The sequence below is a fragment of the Scyliorhinus canicula genome, chromosome 4, assembly GCF_902713615.1.
Source record: "Scyliorhinus canicula chromosome 4, sScyCan1.1, whole genome shotgun sequence".
Taxonomy (NCBI): domain Eukaryota; kingdom Metazoa; phylum Chordata; class Chondrichthyes; order Carcharhiniformes; family Scyliorhinidae; genus Scyliorhinus; species Scyliorhinus canicula.
This window is the reverse complement of record NC_052149.1, coordinates 93,370,731-93,391,430: the sequence shown is the minus strand read 5'-3', so window position 1 is coordinate 93,391,430 and position 20,700 is coordinate 93,370,731. Positions and strand designations below refer to the sequence as shown.

The 20,700-nt window shown below is 47.9% G+C and overlaps 1 long non-coding RNA gene across 1 annotated transcript in view; it reads left to right on the top strand.

Annotated features, from left to right (window-relative positions):
* LOC119964811 overlaps positions 1 to 16,204 on the top strand; it is a 185,484-nt gene extending 169,280 nt beyond the window's left edge. Inside the window, exon 3 of the long non-coding RNA XR_005460369.1 lies at positions 16,022 to 16,204. This is a non-coding gene — a long non-coding RNA (uncharacterized LOC119964811). The remainder of the gene's footprint in view (positions 1 to 16,021) is intronic.
* The last annotated feature ends 4,496 nt before the right edge of the window (positions 16,205 to 20,700 follow it).

The window sequence follows — 20,700 nt, the reverse complement described above, 5'->3', positions numbered from 1 at the left end:
TTCAGGATGCCCGCTACCCGTTCTGAGACATCCGGGACCCTGGCACCAGGCAGGCAACATGCCATCCTGGAGTCTCTTTCACATCCACAGAAGCGCCTATCTGTGCTCCTGACTATAGAGTCCCCTCTGACTATTGCTCTTCTGCGCTTTGACCCTCCCTGCTGAACATCAGAGCCAGCCGCGGTGCCACTGCTCTGGCTGCTGCTGTTTTCCCCTGGTAGGCTATTCCCCCCCAACCGTAGCCAAAGTAGTATATCTGTTCGAGAGGGGGACAAGCACAGGGAATTCCTGCATTGACTGCCTGCCCCTTCTGATGGTCACCCATCTCTCTGCCTGCACCTTGGGTGTGACCACGTCTCTATAACTCCTATCTATGATGCTTTCCGCCACCTGCATGCTCCTAAGTGCATCCAATTGCTGCTCCAACCAAACCACGAAGTCTGTGAGGAGCTGCCATTGGTTACACTTGCTGCAGATGTAGTTGACCAGAACGCTGGAAGCATCACAGATTTGCCACATCTCACAGAACATAGAACATACAATGCAGAAGGAAGCCATTCAGCCCATTGAGTCTGCACCTATCCACTTAAGCCCTCGCTTCCACCCTATCCCCGTAACCCTATAACCCTTCCTAACCTTTTTGGACACTAAGGGCAATTTAGCATGGCCAATCCACCGAACCTGCATGTCTTTGGACTGTGGGAGAAAACCGGAGCACCTGGAGGAAACCCATGCAGACACGGGGAGAACGTGCAGACTCCGCACAGACAGTGACCCAGCGGGGAATCGAACCTGTGACCCTGGCGCTGTGAAGCCACAGTGCTATCCACTTGTGCTACCATGTTGTCCAATCTCCTGCCTTCTCCCCATAACCCCTGATCCCCTTATTAATCAAGAACCTATCCATCTCTATCTAAAGACACTCAGTGATTTGGCCTCCACAACCTTCTGTGGTAAGAGTTCCAGAGATTCACCACCCTCTGGCTGAAGAAATTCATCCTCATCTCAGTTTTAAAGGATCATCCTTTAGTTTGAGGCTGTGCCCTCGGGTTCTAGTCTATTGGAAACATCTTCTCCACATCTACTCTATCTAGGCCTCTCAGAGTTCTGTAAGTTTCAGTCAGATCGCCTCCTTATCATTCTCAACAGACCTAGAGTCCTCACCTGGAACCTACATTCTGGGGATCATTCTTGTGAACATCCTCTGGACCTGCTGCAAGGCCAGTACATCCTTCCTTAGATGCGTGGCCCAAAACTGCTCACAATAATCCAAATGGGGTCTGACCAGAGCCGTATACAGCCTCAGAAGTACATCCCTGCTCTTGTATTCTAGCCCTCTCTAAATGAATGTAAACATTACATTTGCCTTCTTAACTGCCAACTGAACCTGCATGTTAACCTTAAGAGAATCAAGAACCAGGACTCCTAAGTCCCTTTGTGCTTCAAGTTTCCGAAGCCTTTTCCCATTTAGAACATAGCCTATGCCTCTATTCTTCCCACCAAAGTGCATGACCTCACACTTGTCCACATTGTGTTGCATCTGCCATTTATTTGCCCACTCTTCTCGCCTGTCCAAGTCTTTCCACAGCCTCCCTGCTTCCTCAACACTACCTGCCCCTCTACATAGCATTGTGTAGTTTGCAAACTTAGCAACAATGCCCTCAGTTTCTTCTTCCAGATCATTAATGCATATCGTGAAGAGTTGTGTTCCCAAAACTGACCCCTGAGGCACACCACTAGTCTCTGGCTGCCATCCTGAAAAAGGCCCCTTTATCCCCACTATCTGCCATCTGCCAGTCAGTTAATTCTTTATCCATGCCAGTACCTTGTCCCTAGCACCATGGGCTCATCTTATTTAGCAGCCTCCTGTATGTCTCCTTGTCAAAGGCTTTCTCGCAAGCCAAATAGATCATGTCCACTGACTCTCCTTTGTCTAACTTCCTTGTTACCTCTTCAAAGAATTCTAACAGATTTGTCAGGCACAACCTCCCCTTAATGAAGCCATGCTGCCTCAGCCCTACTTTACCATGCATTTCCAAGTACTCCACAATCTCATCCTTAATATTAGACTCTGAAACCTTACCAATGACCAAAGTCAGGCTGGATTTCAGAAGCCAAGTTTCAGAAGAGATGTTACATTGAGGTCCTGTTTGCCCTTGCAGGTGGCCATTAATGATCCCAAGGGACAACTTTGAAGAAGAGTAACCAGTGTCCTGACGAATATTTATTCCTCAACCAACATCACGTAAACAGATTATCTGGTTCTTGTGGCCTTGCTCTTTGTGGGAGCTTGCTGTGTTTCCTGGACTAACTACATTTCATACTTACTTCATTGGCTAGAAAGCACTTTGGGATGTTCTACATGGTGAAAGGCACTATATTAATACGTATCTTTCTTCATATCAATGCAATTCACTTCTTTAAACTATTAAATGATGCAGAGGCTGAGCGGAATGAATGGTCAGGTGACTGATTACACTTAGCTCTCACACTGGATTTAAAACCTGAACCAATCTCACAAACAATTCAGCTCACCTTGCCAAAATTGGTTTGATAGATCCATGCTCCATTAGTACAGATACTTGAGACCAGTTAGAGGAACATTGTTTCACCATTTACCCCTCCCGCAATCACTGTTTAAATCAGCTGGCCCAGGAAAGTTCACATGGTTCAAACATCAGTAACCTCAGCTGAGCCTACGCTGCTGAAAAGGAAAATCTAGCCCGAACATGGGGCGAAATTCTCCCCTACCCAGCGGGGCGGGGGTTCCCGGCGTAGCGGAGTGGCGCCAACCACTCCGGCGTCAGGCCTCCTCAAAGGTGCGGAATTCTCCACACCTTTAGGGGCTAGGCCCGCGCCGGAGTGGCTCCCGCTCCGCCGACTCGCGCCAACGGCCTTTGGCGCTACACCAGCCGCCGTCGGGGCTGGCCGAAAGGCCTTCGCTGGCCGGCAAAGGCCTTTTATCCATCCCCGACGGCGGCCAGTGTAGCGCCAAAGGCCGTTGGCGCGAGTCGGCGGAGCGGGAGCCACTCCGGCGCGGGCCTAGCCCCTAAAGGTGTGGAGAATTCCGCTACGCCGGGACCCCCTGCCCCACCGGGTGGGGGAGAATTTCGCCCATTAATTAGTATGGGCAGCCCACTCCCACATGTTAAAGACAAGACAAATGAAAAGGCAAAAGACACATTTGGGTCAAATAGATAGTTAAAGAAATGCAGTCAGCGTAGAAAATATGAATTTCCACAAGACATCTAATAAAGTGGCTAAAAAGAGACTTGTATCGGCGATTTCAGGCATATGGTACAAGAGGAAATGTAGCAAGGTATATGATTGTATATGATTGTCATTAATGAACCACATGGTGTTGCTAAGGATAGTTTGATATAGAAGTTTCATCAATTGTCTATAAATCAAAGTTTTCATTTGATATGGTATGAAAATCTGCATCATAACTTGTTTATACATCTGAACAATCAGCTGAATATTGTGAGTGAGTCTTTGGTTCAATTGGAGGATTTCTATCTTTATATCAGAAGGTGCAGTGTTCGAGACATATTACAGACAACCTGGGTGAGTGAAGACAAGTGTGCAGGCTCTGATTCAGAGCTGAACAGGCTAGTTACATGGACGTGGGTGTGGGTAGCCCACATCTGCCCACACCCAACCCCACTATCACGTAGTATTCATGAACACTTAAATTCCTGTACAAGACAACAAACCATTACTACAGTTGGTATAATGATGAACACAGCTCATGTTGTGGCTTCGCGACTGTTATTCACCCTGCAAATCCTTCCACTACTTCACACTATTCTTCAAGAGATTCATGTAAAGATACGAAAACAATAACAACTTTGATATTTGAACCGCACCCATCTTCTCATAATCAACCCGATAGTGACAGATTTAATGAGCCTGACTCTTTAAGTTCATTTCTGAAATGCCAGCAGTGATAAAACTGGTCTTAATGTGGATAAATGGCCATTGCGTGGTGTTTAATTGAAGACAGTGTTTGAATAATGATCTTTTCCAGGTTTCAGCCCTGGTTCTGATGAATCAACTATTAAAGTTTCACTTAATTATGGCATTGTTATAACTGTGACCTTATCACTAATGCCCTCATTTTCTGGGAGGTTAGTGGTGACAGCAATCACATTTACTACTAATAGATATCACATTCAATCTAATAACAGGAAGCAGGTTTGCCAGATCGACCTCCCCATCATCAGACAGAGCTCCAGCAACAAATTCTCCAACCCATTTCAACCTTCAAAGAATTTTTCATCCTTCAGGTGTGTGTACTTGGCGGGACCTGGATTGAGGTTTCAGCTAAAACGTAAAGGCCGCCTGACCAATTGGCCCGGCCGCCGGCCGTGAAAGCAGACAGCTCAAGTAAAAGTGTGTTCAAAAGCCTTAATTGGCTAAATTGCCTGCTTGATGTTGGCGGACACGCTTTTGACTTTCACAGTCGTCCGCTAACTGAAATATCGCACGAGTGCGTGATGACGTCGAGATGCACACCCGACATCTTCTGGCGAAATTTCACTTTCTTCCACACGTGGCCAACATAACATCCTGGAAACAGAGGACATTCTGGAATGACTGGTACCGAATGTGGTTTAGGGGCTGGTTTAGCACAGTGGGCTAAATAGCTGACTTGCAATGCAGAAAAATGCCATCAGCGCGGGTTCAATTCCTGTACCGGCCTCCTTCAACATGCACCGAAATGCGGTGACTAGGGGCTTTTCACAGTAACTTTATTGAGGCCTACTTGTGACAATAAGTTATTATTATTATATAGCGACCCAGTTTGTGCAACACAGTGGAGCTACAGCTTCCTCTTATATGTCCCTTCAACTTACTTCAAATGAAAAATAGCACTGGGATATAGAGAGAGGAAAATCAGTTATTGGGGAACCGCCTAGAGCAAATATAGCTGACGTATGCTGCAGCTATCTAGCAGTTTTTGATGTTGTTTCTGGGTTTAAATAAACAAAGAGAATAATGTTCTAATCCCAGATGAATATCCGTGACCCTGATGAGCACTAGATTCATTCAAACATATTTTCATCAAAGCAGGTAGCTCAGATTTACAAATTGCCTCCGTTATAAAGCAAACTAGGACAAGCATCTGGATTCATTTGGTTTTCCAATTCAGATGAGGTCATCTGATTCTTAGCTGAATGAAGTTCAAGAATTTATCCCTCGGATATGTTCCAAAGAAAATATAAAAAATAGATATGATAGAAAATGACAATAGCCACCCACACACACACACACACGCATGCACACGTACATTCACACACATCGGCACACACAGACTCACACACACAGACATAAACACATGCACACACCGCCGCAAACACACACATACTGGATAATGCACAAAAATCAACACCAGACACTAGGGCCTCACGGTAGCATGGTGGTTAGCATCAATGCTTCACAGCTCCAGGGTCCCAGGTTCGATTCCCGGCGGGGTCACTGTCTGTGTGGAGTCTGCACGTCCTCCCCGTGTGTGCGTGGGTTTCCTCCGGGTGCTCCGGTTTCCTCCCACAGTCCAAAGATGTGCGGGTTAAGTGGATTGGCCATGCTAAATTGCCCGTAGTGTAAGGTTAATGGGGGGATTGTTGGGTTACGGGTATACGGGTTACGTGGGTTTAAGTAGGGTGATCGTTGCTCGGCACAACATCGAGGGCCGAAGGGCCTGTTCTGTGCTGTACTGTTCTATCTTCTATCTATCTAGTGGCTGGAATTTTCCGGCCGTTCCCTGGTGGTGGGATTTTCTGGTCTCGCCAGCAGTTCACCACCAACCATGGGTTTCCCAGTGGCGTGGGGTGCTTCAATGGGAAATCCCATTGACAATGGCAGGAACAGAGAATCCCACCGCCAGTGAATGGCACGCTGCCGAAAGACACATGGCTGGGGGACCGGAGAACTGTGTATCTTTGGATGCTTGGTATTATCGATTGCAGGCAAACACAGAGGGGCAAATTGCAAACTTTCTTTGTGCACGTTAAGAGTTGCACTGCAGCAAACTGTCATGCATAGCAATGAGCTGGATTCTTCAGTACCCCAGGTGCATGTTTCTTGGTGGCAGGATTCATTACTCCTGCCGCTTGACAATGGGTTTTCCCATTGAAACCACCCCAAGCCACCAGGAGACCCACGGGCGGGTGTGCGCTGCCAGCGGGAAAAAATAATTCCCATGGCCGGAGAATTCTCTATTCTCTCCCTTCCCCCTTTCAAGGAATAGACATATCCTTGAGTGTGTCAACCTACAAATCCTTCCAACACGCGAATGGCTGGCGGTAAGAGAGAGAGGCTCCTAGTCATCCATGCTTGATGTGGAGTGGCGAGTCTCAAGCTATAAGCCCCTGATGAAAGACTGACTTCTTGAACGGCTGCAGTCCCTGAGGTGTAGGTACACCGATGATGCTGCTAAGGAGGGAGGTCCAGGATTTTGACCTAGCAACAGTGAAGGTATGGCGATATATTTCCAAATTAGGCTGGTGAATGACTTGGAGGAGAACCTCCAGGTGGAGCTGTTCCCATGTATCTGTTGCCCTTGAACATCCAGATGGCAGAAATCATGGAATTGGAAGCTGGTGTCTAAGAACCTTGGTGAGTTTGTAGCTGGTGCACATTGCTGCTACTGTGACTCAATGATAGAAGGAGTGAATTTTTGTGGCTGGGCTGCAATCATGTGAGTTGCTTTGTCCTGGATGGTATTGAGCCTCTTGAGTGTTGTTGGAGCTGCATTAATCCAGGCAAGTAAGCATTGTGTTGTTAAGCAAGTGCCTTATAGATGGTGGACAGGCGTTGGGAGTCAGGAAATGAGTTACTCACTGTTAGCCTTTAGCCTTAATAACCTTTAGCCTTTGACATGCTCTATTTGGCTAGTCCAGTTCAGGTTCTGGGTAATGGTGAGTCCCAAGATGTTGATAGTGGGGGATTCAGTGATAATAATGTCATGGAATGTCAAGGGGCGATAGTTTAATTTTCACTTGTTACAGATGGTTATTGCCTGGCACTTCTGTGGCACAAATGTTACTTGCCACTTGTCAGCCCGCGCCTGGATATTGTCCAGGTCTTGCTGCATTTAGGCTCGGATTGCTTCATTATCTGAGGGGTCGCTAATGGTGCTGAATGTTGTGAAGTCATCCGCAAACATCCCCACTTCTGACTTTGTGCTGGAAGGGAGGTCAGTGATGAAGCTACAGTAATGCTCTGGAGCTGAGATGCTTGACCTCCAACAATCACAATCTTCTTCCTTTGTGCTAGGTGTGACTGCAACCAGCGGAGAGTTTTCTCCCGATTTCCATGGGCTCCAGTTGTATTTGTGCCCCTCGAGGTTAAATGCTGCCTTGATGTCAAGGGCAGTCACTCTCACCTCATCTCCAGAGTTCATCTTTTTTTGGTTAATAGGCATAACAAGTTCTGGAGCATAAGACTGCAGGACTATTCCCAGAATATTGTCAAAGCTCATAGCCATTGTAGCATCGAGTGTTACGACCCACCCCAGGTGAGGTTCCCCAAAGATCCAAGTGATCCCTCAATTTGTCACTGTCCAGCTGGGATACCCCAAATTGTGGATCGATGAACTATCACTCTATCGTTATTCACCCAGCGGCACCTAATTTAAAAAGGATCCCTTTTTGTAGATAGATTTTTCCCAGATCCAATTGATATATTTTTAAAAAGGAACTAATTTAACCTGGCTCTCTTGAGTTAAAGATAGACTGAGTTTATAAATTACTAAAAGCAAGGAAATGGAGAAAGACATGCATAAATATTCATACAGATTCGAAGAGAGAATTGAGTTCAAAGTAAGTGATTTTTTCAGAAGTATACAGACCAGTCATTGACATGCAAGGAAGAGATGATTGAGCAATGTGCTCATTGAAGTCAACTCCTGTAGAGTCGACTTCAGCAGGCGAATATTCCATTTCGAGATTCCAGTAGAATTTACTTCAGCATGGTAATAGTCATTTTTACGGGGCGGCATGTGGCGCAGTGGTTAGCACTGGCGCTGTGGCGCTGAGTTCCAGGTTCGATCCCGGCTCTGGGTCCCTGTCCATGTGGAGTTTGCACATTCTCCCCATGTCTGCGTGGGTTTCACTCCCACAACTCGTTGATGTGCAGGTTAGGTGGATTGGCCACGCTAAATTTCCCCTTAATTGGAAAAAAAATTATTCAGTACTCTAAATTTATAAAATAATTTTTTTTAAAAGTAATTATTACGATTCCAGTGCTGCAGTTTGGTGGAGAAGCTTTCCAGTTTTCTTTTCAAATGGCTATTGGCAGTGGTACTCTGAGTGGGCTCACTAACCTTTACTTCTATGTCAAAACTTCCAGCACTTGTCCTCAAGGAGCACCCATAGGCAGATATTGGGGCAGTTATTTTTGCTCGTTTTCTACCCATTCTTTGTATATTCCATGTGGGAAGATCCTCAGAAACCCGTTTGGGCATTACACCAGAAATCTCTTGATGAGATGGCCTTCATGTTCCATTGTCACTTCTGGATATGGCGAATAGTTTCTGGCTGCTTTTAGAAGTATCTTGTCTGGTAACATTGTCTCTTGGAGAATTGTCCTGCAGCAATTCAGCCAGTGGCTTGTGTCCACTTAAACAAAACTCAAAGTCCAATATCTCTGAACATAATTTAGTGTTTCTTCCTTCGTTATTAGGACTCTCGTGCCGTCAGCTTTTTCTTGATTGCACATGATGTGGATCTAATTGGCTGAAGATTTGGATATATGATGCTGGGGACCTCCAAGGAGGCCCAGGTGGATCAGCCACTTGGCCTTTCTGGCTGAAGATTGTTGTGAATGCTTTAGCCTTGATCTTTGCACAGATGTGCTGGGCTCCTCCATCATTGAGGAAGGGAGATATTTGTGCACCTCCACCTCCAGTGCGTTGTTTAATTGTCCAACGCTATTCACTATTGGATGTTGCAGAACTGTAAAGTTTAGATCTGATCCGTTGGTTGTTGAATTGTTCAACTTTGTCTATTACTTGCTGCTTATGCGTTTGGCGCGCAAATACTCTTGTGTTGTCGCTTCACCAGATTGACAGCTTAATTTTTGGTATGCCTGGTGCAGTTCCTGGCATGCCTTCCTGCACTCTTCATTTAACCAGGGGTGATCTCCTGGCATTGGTGGTAATAGAACCTGGGGGATATGCCGGACCATGAGGTTTCAGATTGTAGTTGATACAGCAGCTGATGATGGCCCTCAGTGACTCATGGCTGACCAGTCTTGAGCTGCTAGATCTAAATCTATTCAACTTTGTACAGTAGTAGTGCCACATAACATGATGGAGGGTATAATCAATGTGAAGATGGGATTTGTCTTCACAAGAACTATGCGGTGGTCACACCTATCGATACTATCATGGACAGATGCCTTTGCAGCAGACAGATTGTTGAAGGTGAGGTCCAGTATGTTTTCCGTCTTGGTGGTTCCCTCACCACCTGTCACAGCCCAGACTAGCAGTTATGTCCTTTAGGTCTCGACGAGCTTGGTCAGTAGTGATGCTACCGAGCCACTCTTGGTGATGGACATTGAAGTTCCCCACCCAGAATACATTCTGTGCTCTTGCCACCTTCAGCGCTTCCTGCAAGTGATATTCAACATGGAGGAGTACTGATTCATCAGCTGAGTGGGGCAAGTACATGGTAATCAGCAGGGGCTTCCTTGCCCATGTTTAACCTGATGCCATGAGACTTCATTGGGTCCAGAGTTGATGTTCAGGACACCCAGGGTCACTCCCTCCCGACTGTATACCACTGTGGCGCCACCTCTGCTGGGTCTGTCCTGCCAGTGGGACAGGACATGCTCAGGAATGGTGATAATGGTGTCTGATACAATATTGTACAGTATGATTCCATGAGTATGACTGTGTCAGGCTGTTGCTTGACTAGACTGTGAGACAATACTCCCAATTCTGGCTTAAGCTCCCAACTGTTAGTAAAGCTTGCTTCACAGGGTAGACAGAGCTGGGTTTTCCATTATCATTTCTGATGTCTCAGCCAATGCCAAGTGGTCAGTCTGATTTCATTCCTTTTTATTATTTTTTTTAGTGATTTGAGATCATTGAGTTACTTGCTGGGCCACTTTAGAGAGCAGTTAAGAATCTATGACATTTCTGTGCGTCCGGCATCTCATGCGGGGCCAGGCTGGGTAAGGATGGCATGTTTCCTTCCGTAAAGGACAGTACTGAACCAAATAGGTTTTACAGATAATGGGCAATGGTTTCATAATAATAATCTTTATTGTCACAAGTAGTTACTGAAGTTACTGTGAAAAGCCCCCAGTCGCCGTACTCCAGCGCGCCTGTTCGAGTACACTGAGGGGGAATTCAGAATGTCCAATTCCCCGAACAAGCACGCCTTTCGGGACTTTGTGGGAGGAAACCGGAGCACCAGAGTAAATCCATGCAGACATGGAGAGAACGTGCAGACTCCGCACAGACAGTGACCCATGCCGGGTATTGAACCTGGGACCCTGGCGCTGTGAAGCAACAGTGCTAGCCAATCAATAAAATGCAAGTCCCCTCAAGCAGTCAATCTGTTGCAATAATGAAGAAACATCTATTTCACTAACCACAGAGACATATAGGGCGCGATTCTCCCAAAACGGGAGAAATCGTAAGGCTGGCGTCAAACCCGGGCGGGTTTGACGCCAGCGCGCCCCTTCCCGACCGGGAACCGATTCTGATCCCCGGTCGGGGCTAGCAGCCCGACGCCGCAAGCTCCGGCATCACGGGCTTAACGAATTTCGTTAAGCCCGCTTGCCGGAGTTAGCGCCGGCTGACGCGTCATATGACGTCAGCCGCGCATGCGCGGATTGGAAGACTCCAACCCGCTCATGCGCGGATGACGTCATCGCGTATTTGCGCGAAACCCGCGCATGCGCGGGCTGGGATGCCCCTCAGCCGCCCCGCGAATGGATACTGCGGGGCGGCGGAAGGACAAATAGTGCGCCGGCATCGGGCCCGCTGCCCGCGATCGGTGCCCACCGATCGCGGGCCCATGGCACCCTTGGCACGGCCGTGGTACTGCCGTGCCAATCGGTGCCATGGTTATAAAAAGCGAGTTGTTCCCGCCGTTTTTACGAACGGCCAGACCAAGTCTGTTTGCCGTTCGTAAAAACAGCGTAAAGGGCTGGGACTTCGGCCCATCGAACAGCTGTGAATCGCTGCTGGCCGTAAAAAAACGGCGGCAGCGATTCGTGTCGGGAGTTGGGCGGGGGGTGGGGGAGAATAGCGGGAGGGCGGGAAAAATGTCGGGAAGGCCCTCCCGCTATTCTCCGACCCGTCGTGGGGGTCGGAGAATTTCGCCCCATAATACTTATAGGACAGCATGGTAGCACAGTGGGTAGCACTGTTGCTTCACAGCTCCATGGTTCCAGGTTCAATTCCCGGCTTGGGTCACTATGTGTGTGAAGTCTGCACGTTCTCCCTGCGTCTGCGTGGGTTTCCTCCAGTTTCCTCCCACAGTCCAAAGATGTGCAGGTTAGGTGGATTGGCCATGATAAATTGCCCTTAGTGTCCAAACAAAAAAGTTAGGTGGGGTTACTGGGTTACGGGGATAGGGTGGAGGTGTGGGTGCTCTTTCCAAAGTAGGGTGCTCTTTCCAAGGCCTGGTGCAGACTTGATGGGCTGAATGGCCTCCTTCTGCACTGTAAATTTTCTGATTCTATGGTACCGGAATGGTGAGCACTGGCTTAACTGCGGTCCCTGAGCCAAGCCCACTCCCAATATCCGCCCTTTCACCCGCGCCCCCTCTGCAGCTAGCCCACACCAGCCCACCCCTCATACCCATCTGACAGAGCACTGGGACAGGGTGTAATGTTGTGCACAGGTATTTAATGTGAAAACATATATACAACACATGACCTAGCCCCTATCACTAAACTGTGCCTTGCACCTGTGCCAACTTAACTGGTATCTGCTTTTCTGGCCTCACGGGCCCTAACGCTACATCTAGATGGATCCCCAGACAGTACAACAGGAGAGGAAGCAGCCTGCTGTGATTTCCGCCCTGCGACCTTGGTCCCCTTTGGCAGGCATCTTCTGGGTCAACCGGTCCTGGATGGGCTGCTCAGGTGTCCCAGTTGGCACGGTGTCACCTGTTCTGCCTGCTGCCCATCAGATGCGCCAAGGACTGGAGGAGGTGGGGGGCGGGGGGGGTGTCCAAGGTGCTGCGGTGTTCCGGCACCTCCCCTGCGGGAGTCGCCGGCACGGACCCCATCACCCACCCCTCCCTTTTGGTCCCCGGGCTACTCCATGGAACGAGTGTGCAAGTAGAGGCTACCCCGCCACATGGTAAAGCCAGCACTTGAGGCCCGCTCCTGTCTTGACCAGGGTCTGCATACTCTCGGCCATGGATCACAGGGAGTGGACCACCTCCATTTGGGACTGTGCCATATCAGTCAGAGACTGTGCCATCTCCTGCTGGGACTGGGTTTTCTCTCTCTGTGTCTGTGCCATTTTGACCAGCACCTGGGCAATGCCACCAACGTTCCGCAGCCATGGCCTGCTGTGACTGGGCCACGCTCAGGAGCACCACTGCGATGTCCAGGTGGCTCTGGAACATGATCACTTGTGAGAGGACAGCCCTGTCCTGGACCTCAGCCACCGCCTACACTAATTGCCCCAGGCCTTGGATCACCCCCAAGTCCTCCGCCATGGACACCACCCATGCGGTGTCGTCCTGGATGGCACTCATGGCCGGCACCACCTCTGCTCCTGCACACAGTTGGACTCCTCCATGAGCCTGCAGGTGTTGGATGCTCACTGATGTTGGTACTCTTATCGTTTCTGGTTCCTCTCTCGACTGTCATCTACACGAGGTGTCATGATAACCATTTGAGTGTTTGGCTGGTATGACCAATGAGGGGCTTTTGGAACCTGTAATGAAAATGGACATATTTGCTCTGCAGAGAGAGAAGACAATTCAGAGCTCAAGTCGCAGTTGACAAAATCTTTCTTGTGGGAGCTGTCAGGAACTTGAAGTTCTGTATAATTTACAACAGTGGTTGATTCAACATCTTCTGCTGTTGTGAAGAGATTCAGGGTGACACAGGCATCTTTGCTCCAGAGAGATGAAGACTGGTTATAGAATGCGGACATTAGCAAGATTTGTTTGTCACAATACCTTAATGATTCCAGAATCATGCCCATGACCAGAAGTCAGATTCCTCAGGGCCCATAAAGTGATGTGTCTGTTGTTCATAGCCAGAGGTCTCCCTTAGCCACTGTTCTTTGTCTATTTGCTATTAAACAAATTTAAATGACAGTTTGCGGCTCTGGAATTGTCAACACAGCATTACTCACTTATGAAAACAAATCACTGGAGCCCCGTTCCTAAGTGATTTTGTTCAGAGGTTGCAAATTTCAAATTATATAATTTATGGACTACATTCTCTGCATACTCCTTTCTTTATTCATTCACTGGGTTTGGGCATTACTGGCAAGACAAGACTTTATTGCTCATCCCTAATTGCCCATGAGAAGGTGCTGATGTCCTGCCTTGAACCGCTGCAGTTTGTCTGATAAAAGTACTTTCCACAGTGCTATTAGAGAGGGAGTTTGTACCCAGAAGCAGTGAAGGAATGGTGATTATTTCTTTAATAAGGCTAGGGTAGTCCAAAGTAAGCAAAAGTAAACAACATTTATTTTATAACAATTATATGCATGAGTCCGGTAGACTTCACCAGGTACTCTCGCCTATTGGTCAGTTCCAGACTGGCCGACCTTTTATACAAGTACGGGTAAGCTACCCGTCCCCTAGCTCAAGGGGCACGGGGGAAACAATCACCCCACACTGTATGTCCCATGCTGGTTATTACATTCCTCCCCCCAAAAAGTCCAAAGCCCTCCTCAAAAGATGATGAGGAGACGATGACAATGTTAAAACTCGTTGATGAAGGAGAAGGAACTGGTGTAGCGCTTGCAGGAGTTGGGAAAACGTTTGGCCCTGGTAGGTTTCCGTAGAGCGGAGGAGTAGGTTCGGCTGCCGTGCACGTTGCCGGCGAACGACATTTACAGCAGGAATGCCTGGGCTGATCACCTGCCCAGGGCGGTGGAACCTATACATCAGCGTCAGAGATCCCATTTTTGTCTCTATGTCAGAGTCTGAGGAGAGGACGTCAGGCTTGGCATGGGAAAACAATGGGTCACAGCAGACCGTACCGGGAATGGAACCAGAGGATCAGAGGATGGGCTCTTCTGTGGCACCGGACGAAGAAGAGACGCCGGGAGCGGATATGATCCAGGTGTCACCTCATAAACTGCCCACAAACATGAACCTGGTAAGGCACAGGACCCGATTGATGGCCGATGATATCAGAGAGCCAGTGAGCGCCTTGGGCAAAGTTACGAATGTAGACCAGTCAGGTGTGAAGCATTGGAGAGGTCAATGACGAGCCAGGCAATGCCCCGGTGATTCTTGGTTATGGCGTACCTTAGCACCAATGTCCAACATCAGCAAATACAGTGTCTGAAGCCACTGACCCATTAACAGCTCGGCAGGGGCACCCCCAGACACCGCATGAGGAGTGGTCCTTAACGAAAACAAGAATCTTGCCAACCGATATCCATCAAGCCCACAGTCTGATTCTTCAGCCCCCTTTTTACCACCTGCGCAGCTCTCTTGGCTAAACCATTTGATAATGGGAGGTGCGGACATGTTGCATTTTGCAAAAGCGTCAAACTCTTTGCTCATAAATAAGGCTCCATTATCAGTGACGAGCACCTTGGGTATACTGTGGAACAAAAAGAGGTACATCGGGGGTTCTACAGTTGGTTGGGAGGTGATGGATATCATCCGGTGGACCTCCAGCAACTTTGAGTGGATGTCCACCCATGATCAGAAATATCAAGACCATAAAAGGACTGGCAAAATCCTCATGCCCAAGGGCGACCCGGCCACTCACACGAATGCAAGGGCACCGCCATGGGAGCTTCTGATGCTCCTGACAAACAGGGAAGCCCTGGGCCATAGCTTCCATAGCCATGTCCAACCCTGGCCACCAAACGTAGCTTCTGGCCAACACCTTCATCTTAGATAATCCAGGATGTCCAGCTTAAAGATGGTGTCAAATCAAAGTCTGCCCTTTTGCAGGGACGATAATCCTCATGCCCCATAGGAGGACACCGTCCTCCATGGTCAGTTCTGAGTACTTGGAAGAGAAAGCCTTCAACTCTCCTGGAAGCTGTTGCCCACAATTCAACACCAGCTGGCGCACCTTAGCCAGCACAGGGTCGGACTGCGTCCACACGCAAACACAGGAAACAGTCACATTCAAAGACTCCATAAAGTTGAGCGCCGCGATGACTTTATCTGCCATGGGTGGGTCAGCGGCCACAACCAGTAGGGGACGATGACTGAACGTGTTCACATTCGCAATTTGTGTCTCTGGACGTTGTTCAAAAGAGTACTCACATGTGGCTAACAGTAAAGCCCAGTGCTGGATCCAGGCAGACGCTATTGACAGGACTGCCTTGTCCTCACAAAAGAGACCGAGTAGGGGCTTATGGTCAGTTGTGATGACAAAATGGCGACAATAGACGTATTGGTGAAAACGTTTGATGCCAAAAAACAAACAAAAAAAACCCCAATTTGCTCATAGTTCTTCTCGGAAACCATTAGTGTCCAGGAGGCAAATGCGAGTGGACGGTCATGGCAATCACCCATACGATGAGACAGTTCAGCTCCTATGCCATCTGGTGAGGCGTCACATATAATGGTTTCATAGGTCATAGAACTTAAAAGGAGGCCATTCGGCCTATCGAGTCTGCACCGGCCCTTGGAAACAGAACCCTACACAAGCCCATGCCTCCACCCAATCCCCGTAACCCAACTTAAACTTTTTCAACACTAAGGGCGATTTAACATAGTTTAAAAAGAAAAAGGGGAGTCACGCATAATGACAACATAATTATAAAATGGCATTGGTAATAAAATACAGATAGAGAATGTACAATAATAATAGACTCTATGCTTGATCTCCCTAGGACACCCACGGATGACAAACACGAAAGCCACAGGATGAACCCTGGAATCAGCATTATCGTGACCTTCATCGCCAGAATCGTCAGACTCAAACCACAGGACAATATGAACTTTCTGTACCCAGTGTATCTATGGTTTGCCCCACCGAGAGCAGGGGAATGTGCGGATAGAACATAGAACATACAGTGCAGAAGGAGGCCATTCAACCCATCGAGCCTGTACCGGCCCACTTAAGCCCTCACTTCCACCCTATCCCCGTAACCCAATAATCCCTCCTAACCAATTTAGCATGCCAGTCCACCTAACCTGCATGTCTTTGAACTGTGGGAGGAAACTGGAGCACCCGGAGGAAACCCATGCAGACACAGGGAGAATGTGCAGACTCCGCACAGACAGTGACCCAGCAGGGAATCAAACCTGGGACCCTGGAGCTGTGAAGCCATAGTGCTAACATTGTGCTACCGTGCTGCCCTGGTATATTATGGATACACCCCAACAAAAACATCATATTCGAGTATAGTAATCAAAGGGCAATATACAAAAAGCCCAATGGGACCTCATCAGATTGCTATATTAGCACCACCGAAACGGGATTGGTGGGGATTTTCAAGTTAAGGGTGTCCTGAAATTGGATGTTTTGCTAAAAGCCCCAAAAAAGAATTAGGAATTGGGCGAAAATGCCCCGGGACATTTATTCTTTTAGAAGATTTTAGCTTAGATGGGCAGCATGGTCGGCACAGGCTTGGAGGGCCGAAGGGCCTGTTCCTGTGCTGTACTTTTCCCAATGTAGTCTACCTCATACGCTGCAGGAAAGGATGTCCCGAAGCGTGGTACATTGGCGAGACCATGCAGACACTGCGACAACGAATAAACGGGCATCGTGCGACTATCAACAGGCAGGACTGTTCCCTTCCAGTTGGGGAACACTTCAGCAGTCAAGGACATTCAGCCTCTGATCTCCGGGTCAGCATTCTACAAGGAGGCCTTCAGGAGACGCGACAACGCAAAATTGCTGAGCAAAAACTTATAGCTAAGTTCCGCACGCATGAATGCGGACTCAACCGGGATCTGGGATTCATGTCGCATTACATTCGGCCCCCACCAACAAGCCTGGACTTGCAGAGGCCTACCGACTGAACTGGCTTGGGACAATTCACACCTCTTTAACCTGGAGTTACCTCTCTCTCTGCATCTTTGATGATTTGATTGCCTGCAGGTGCTCGCATTCCGGGGCATCTCTGACTGTGTCTATATAAACATTTCTGGAACAAGCCTTTCCATTCACCTGAAGAAGGAGCCGTGCTCCGAAAGCTCGTGTTTGAAACAAACCTGTTGGACTTTAACCTGGTGTTGTAAGACTTCTTACTGTACTTTTCTTTGTTCTTTTGTTTTGTTCTTTGACACTCATAGAGGGTAATTCTGCCCTGTACGAAATCAGGACAGGATCTAAGCCAGCTCCAGACACCCCATCATCTGTTTGTCCTGAAGCCACCCCCAGACCCCGAAATAGATTGGTGTTGAAACCCACTGGGAAAATCCTGTATGATAACATCCACCACGAATTGGTACCTGTGGTGATAGACACAGCTGGGACTCAACTACCAGAGTGGTGCTCTCCCCAAATAAAGCGTTATACCTCCACTTGACTCGTAGGCTACTAGGATGAAAGGTAGGGATGGACGAAAGACAGGACAGAGTAAAAAGGGGACTGGTAGATGACGCAGTCACAGCATTTATAACTGGAGCCTCGACCATTAACCCCCCAGATTCGGCTAATTGTAGTAGCAAACTCAGACTCCTGACCCGCCAAGTCAAACAAACTCTAGACTCAATAAACAAAAACAACCAACAGGATGCCCAGGGAGAACTGACAGGGAACGCAGGTCACCGCCACAGGATAACTGCGATAGAAGGACATACCAAGACCATAACTCAAATTATAAAGGCAGAATTTGAGGACAAGGACAGACAGCCGAACCGGACCCTTTGCAGTGTGTATGGGCAGCAGATGATCAAACAATTAGACGAGAATTTAGGTCAGGTCCATAGGGGACAGTTCCAACGTGGATCAGCGATGAGCAGATGGAGCACTTATTCACAGGGAATAGACATCCAAAGTTATCTGGCTGCCAGATGAGGCAATTGACAAAGTTGTGGTTTAGTGACGACTGTAGAGGGACTCCCGGGAAAGCTGTAGGGATGATCATAGAACTTCCCATCATCACGGACGACCTGACCAGACTTAGGGTATTTGAGGTAGAAAACATAGGAATAATTAACGATGATGTCTGGATCGGACACGACGGGACTTTACCATATGCAGTGGAAAAGGAAGGGAGTCTCATTGGCACCACTCTAAATAGATATCAGCAAACTGACAAGATAATTGCATGCCCCTACCCAGACTATTTGAACGAGCATGCTATGTGTGGCTTCCGAACAAACACAACTTTAAATTGCACCTTAGAAGCACGCAGCCTGGACACAGGCATCACTTGGGTCGCATATAAGGGAGCAGAATACTGCTTGACCACCTCCCTAAAGCAATACCAATACGGCACAGCACACTGCAATATCACCAATGAGACCTTCTGCATAAAACTTGACATTGCGACCAGGGTGGGCCTCATACATTTTATTGACATTCACAGAAGGGAAAGGGTGGGCATCATTGCCACTGATGAACACCAGCAAAACCTGGAGAAGTATTATGAAGAACATGACACAGAACTTAAACCCCTACCTCAGGAGTTGCACCAAACCAGACAAAAAAATGGCCATGGCCCACAGTTCATTCAGTAAATTAATTGGATGCTAACTATGTCTTACCTTGCAGGATATCACCTGGCAAACCGCAGAAAGCGAGACCACCACTTGACGGGATGATGTCTGGGATTGGGGCTTTAATCTTCAGGATCACCCCATGATGTGCCTCACCTCCCACCTGGCTGAAGTCCTCATCCTGTTTGCATTAATATATCTTAGCACCCTCACAGTCCAGTTCCGTAGGTGGAAAGCCCAAATCAGGAGACGCCGGGACTTGGCACCTATGTTTACAATCCGAGCCCCTTTACCTCAGACCAACTAAAGGATTCCCTGGGACTCAGACACAATTGTACTGAGTGCTCAAGTTTACATTTACCTGCTGCTAAATGGGCCATTCGGGTCCTTTGTGTTGAGATTTTTGATCCTATAATACTGTGCTATTTGATGCTGCTGCTTTAAATCTCTGTACTGTATACAAGTTTAAAATTTTGTCTGTGCGGAGTCTGCATGTTCACCCCGTGTCTGCGTGGGTTTCCTCTGGGTACTCCGGTTTCCTCCCACAGTCCAAGACGTGCAGGTGGATTGGCCATGATAAATTTCCCTCAGTGGCCAAAAAGGTGAGGAGGGGTTATTGGGTTACGGGGATAGGGTGGAAGTGAGGGCTTAAGTGGGTCGTTGCATACTCGATGGTCTGAATGGCCTCCTTCTGCACTGTATATTCTATGTTCTAAAGTAGTATAAGATTATTTTATATTGTGCCGATGCTCATCAGGATGCAAAGCCATGTGTATTATATGCAGCAAAATACTGGCAAATGAGAGTTGGTTGCTACCTATGTCTTACCTTGCAGTCACCTTTTCAATTCTATACAAACTGAACCTCAGATTGCAAGGGAAGGATAAAGATTGCTATCGGCACTGTGAAGAAATAGATGCTTTCCAAAAGTGATTGCAAGTTTGGCAAGTGCGAGTACAAAGTCAAACCCACTACATGTTGCCCACACTGCTATGACACATTGAAGGTAACAGTATTAATAAGGACCCTGTCAATCGACTGGCAAGCCTTATTCAATTGCAACTGACTGTGTTGATCAACATTTATTGTCGCTACTTTCCAGGGGAGAAGTTTCAGATTTTGAAAGAGAAGAGGTGAATGAAAAACCCTTTTAAGTTCGAGACCCCAGAGTCCATTATTAACTTACTGCTGACTCCAAATTAAGAGACTGAACTTCTGTGCTTCACCTGTGATAGCACTTTAAAAGCATTGCACAAGTCCCTGAGGCTGTCGGCATTCTAGAATAGTGTCTCCGAGGAGTATCCAATGCTGAGTAAAACAAGCATTTTGTTGCTGTTACCCTTCACAATTACTTATATGTACAATGTTGGAATTTCTGTCCTCACAAAGATGAAGAAAACTCAAAGAAACCGGCTGAAGTCTGCACTTTATATCTTTTTTTTTAATTTAGAGGACCCAATTCATTTTTTTACCAATTAAGGGGAAATTTAGCATAGCTAATCCACATATCCTGCATATCTTTGGGTTATGGGGCTGAGACCCACTCAGACACCGGGAGAATATACAAACTCCACACCGTCAGTGACCCAGGATCGAACCTGGGTCCTCGGTGCCATGAGGCAGCAGTGCTAACCACTGTGCCACCGTGCCACCTCCAGTCTGCACCTGAAATGCGCATTGCCCTCTACTCCTGTGAACCTGATTGGGTGAGATTGTGAGGACCAGGCAGGCTCACCTGTCACGTTAAAGGTAAATGAAAATGGTGTGCTGCAAAGGTCAGCCGGCATGGGTTGCGAAGGTTGGCTGGCGTGGGTGGTGAAGGTCGGACGGCATGGGTCGCAAAGGTTGGCTGGCATGGGTTGCGAAGGTTGGCTTGTGTGGGTTGTGAAGTTCAGCCGGG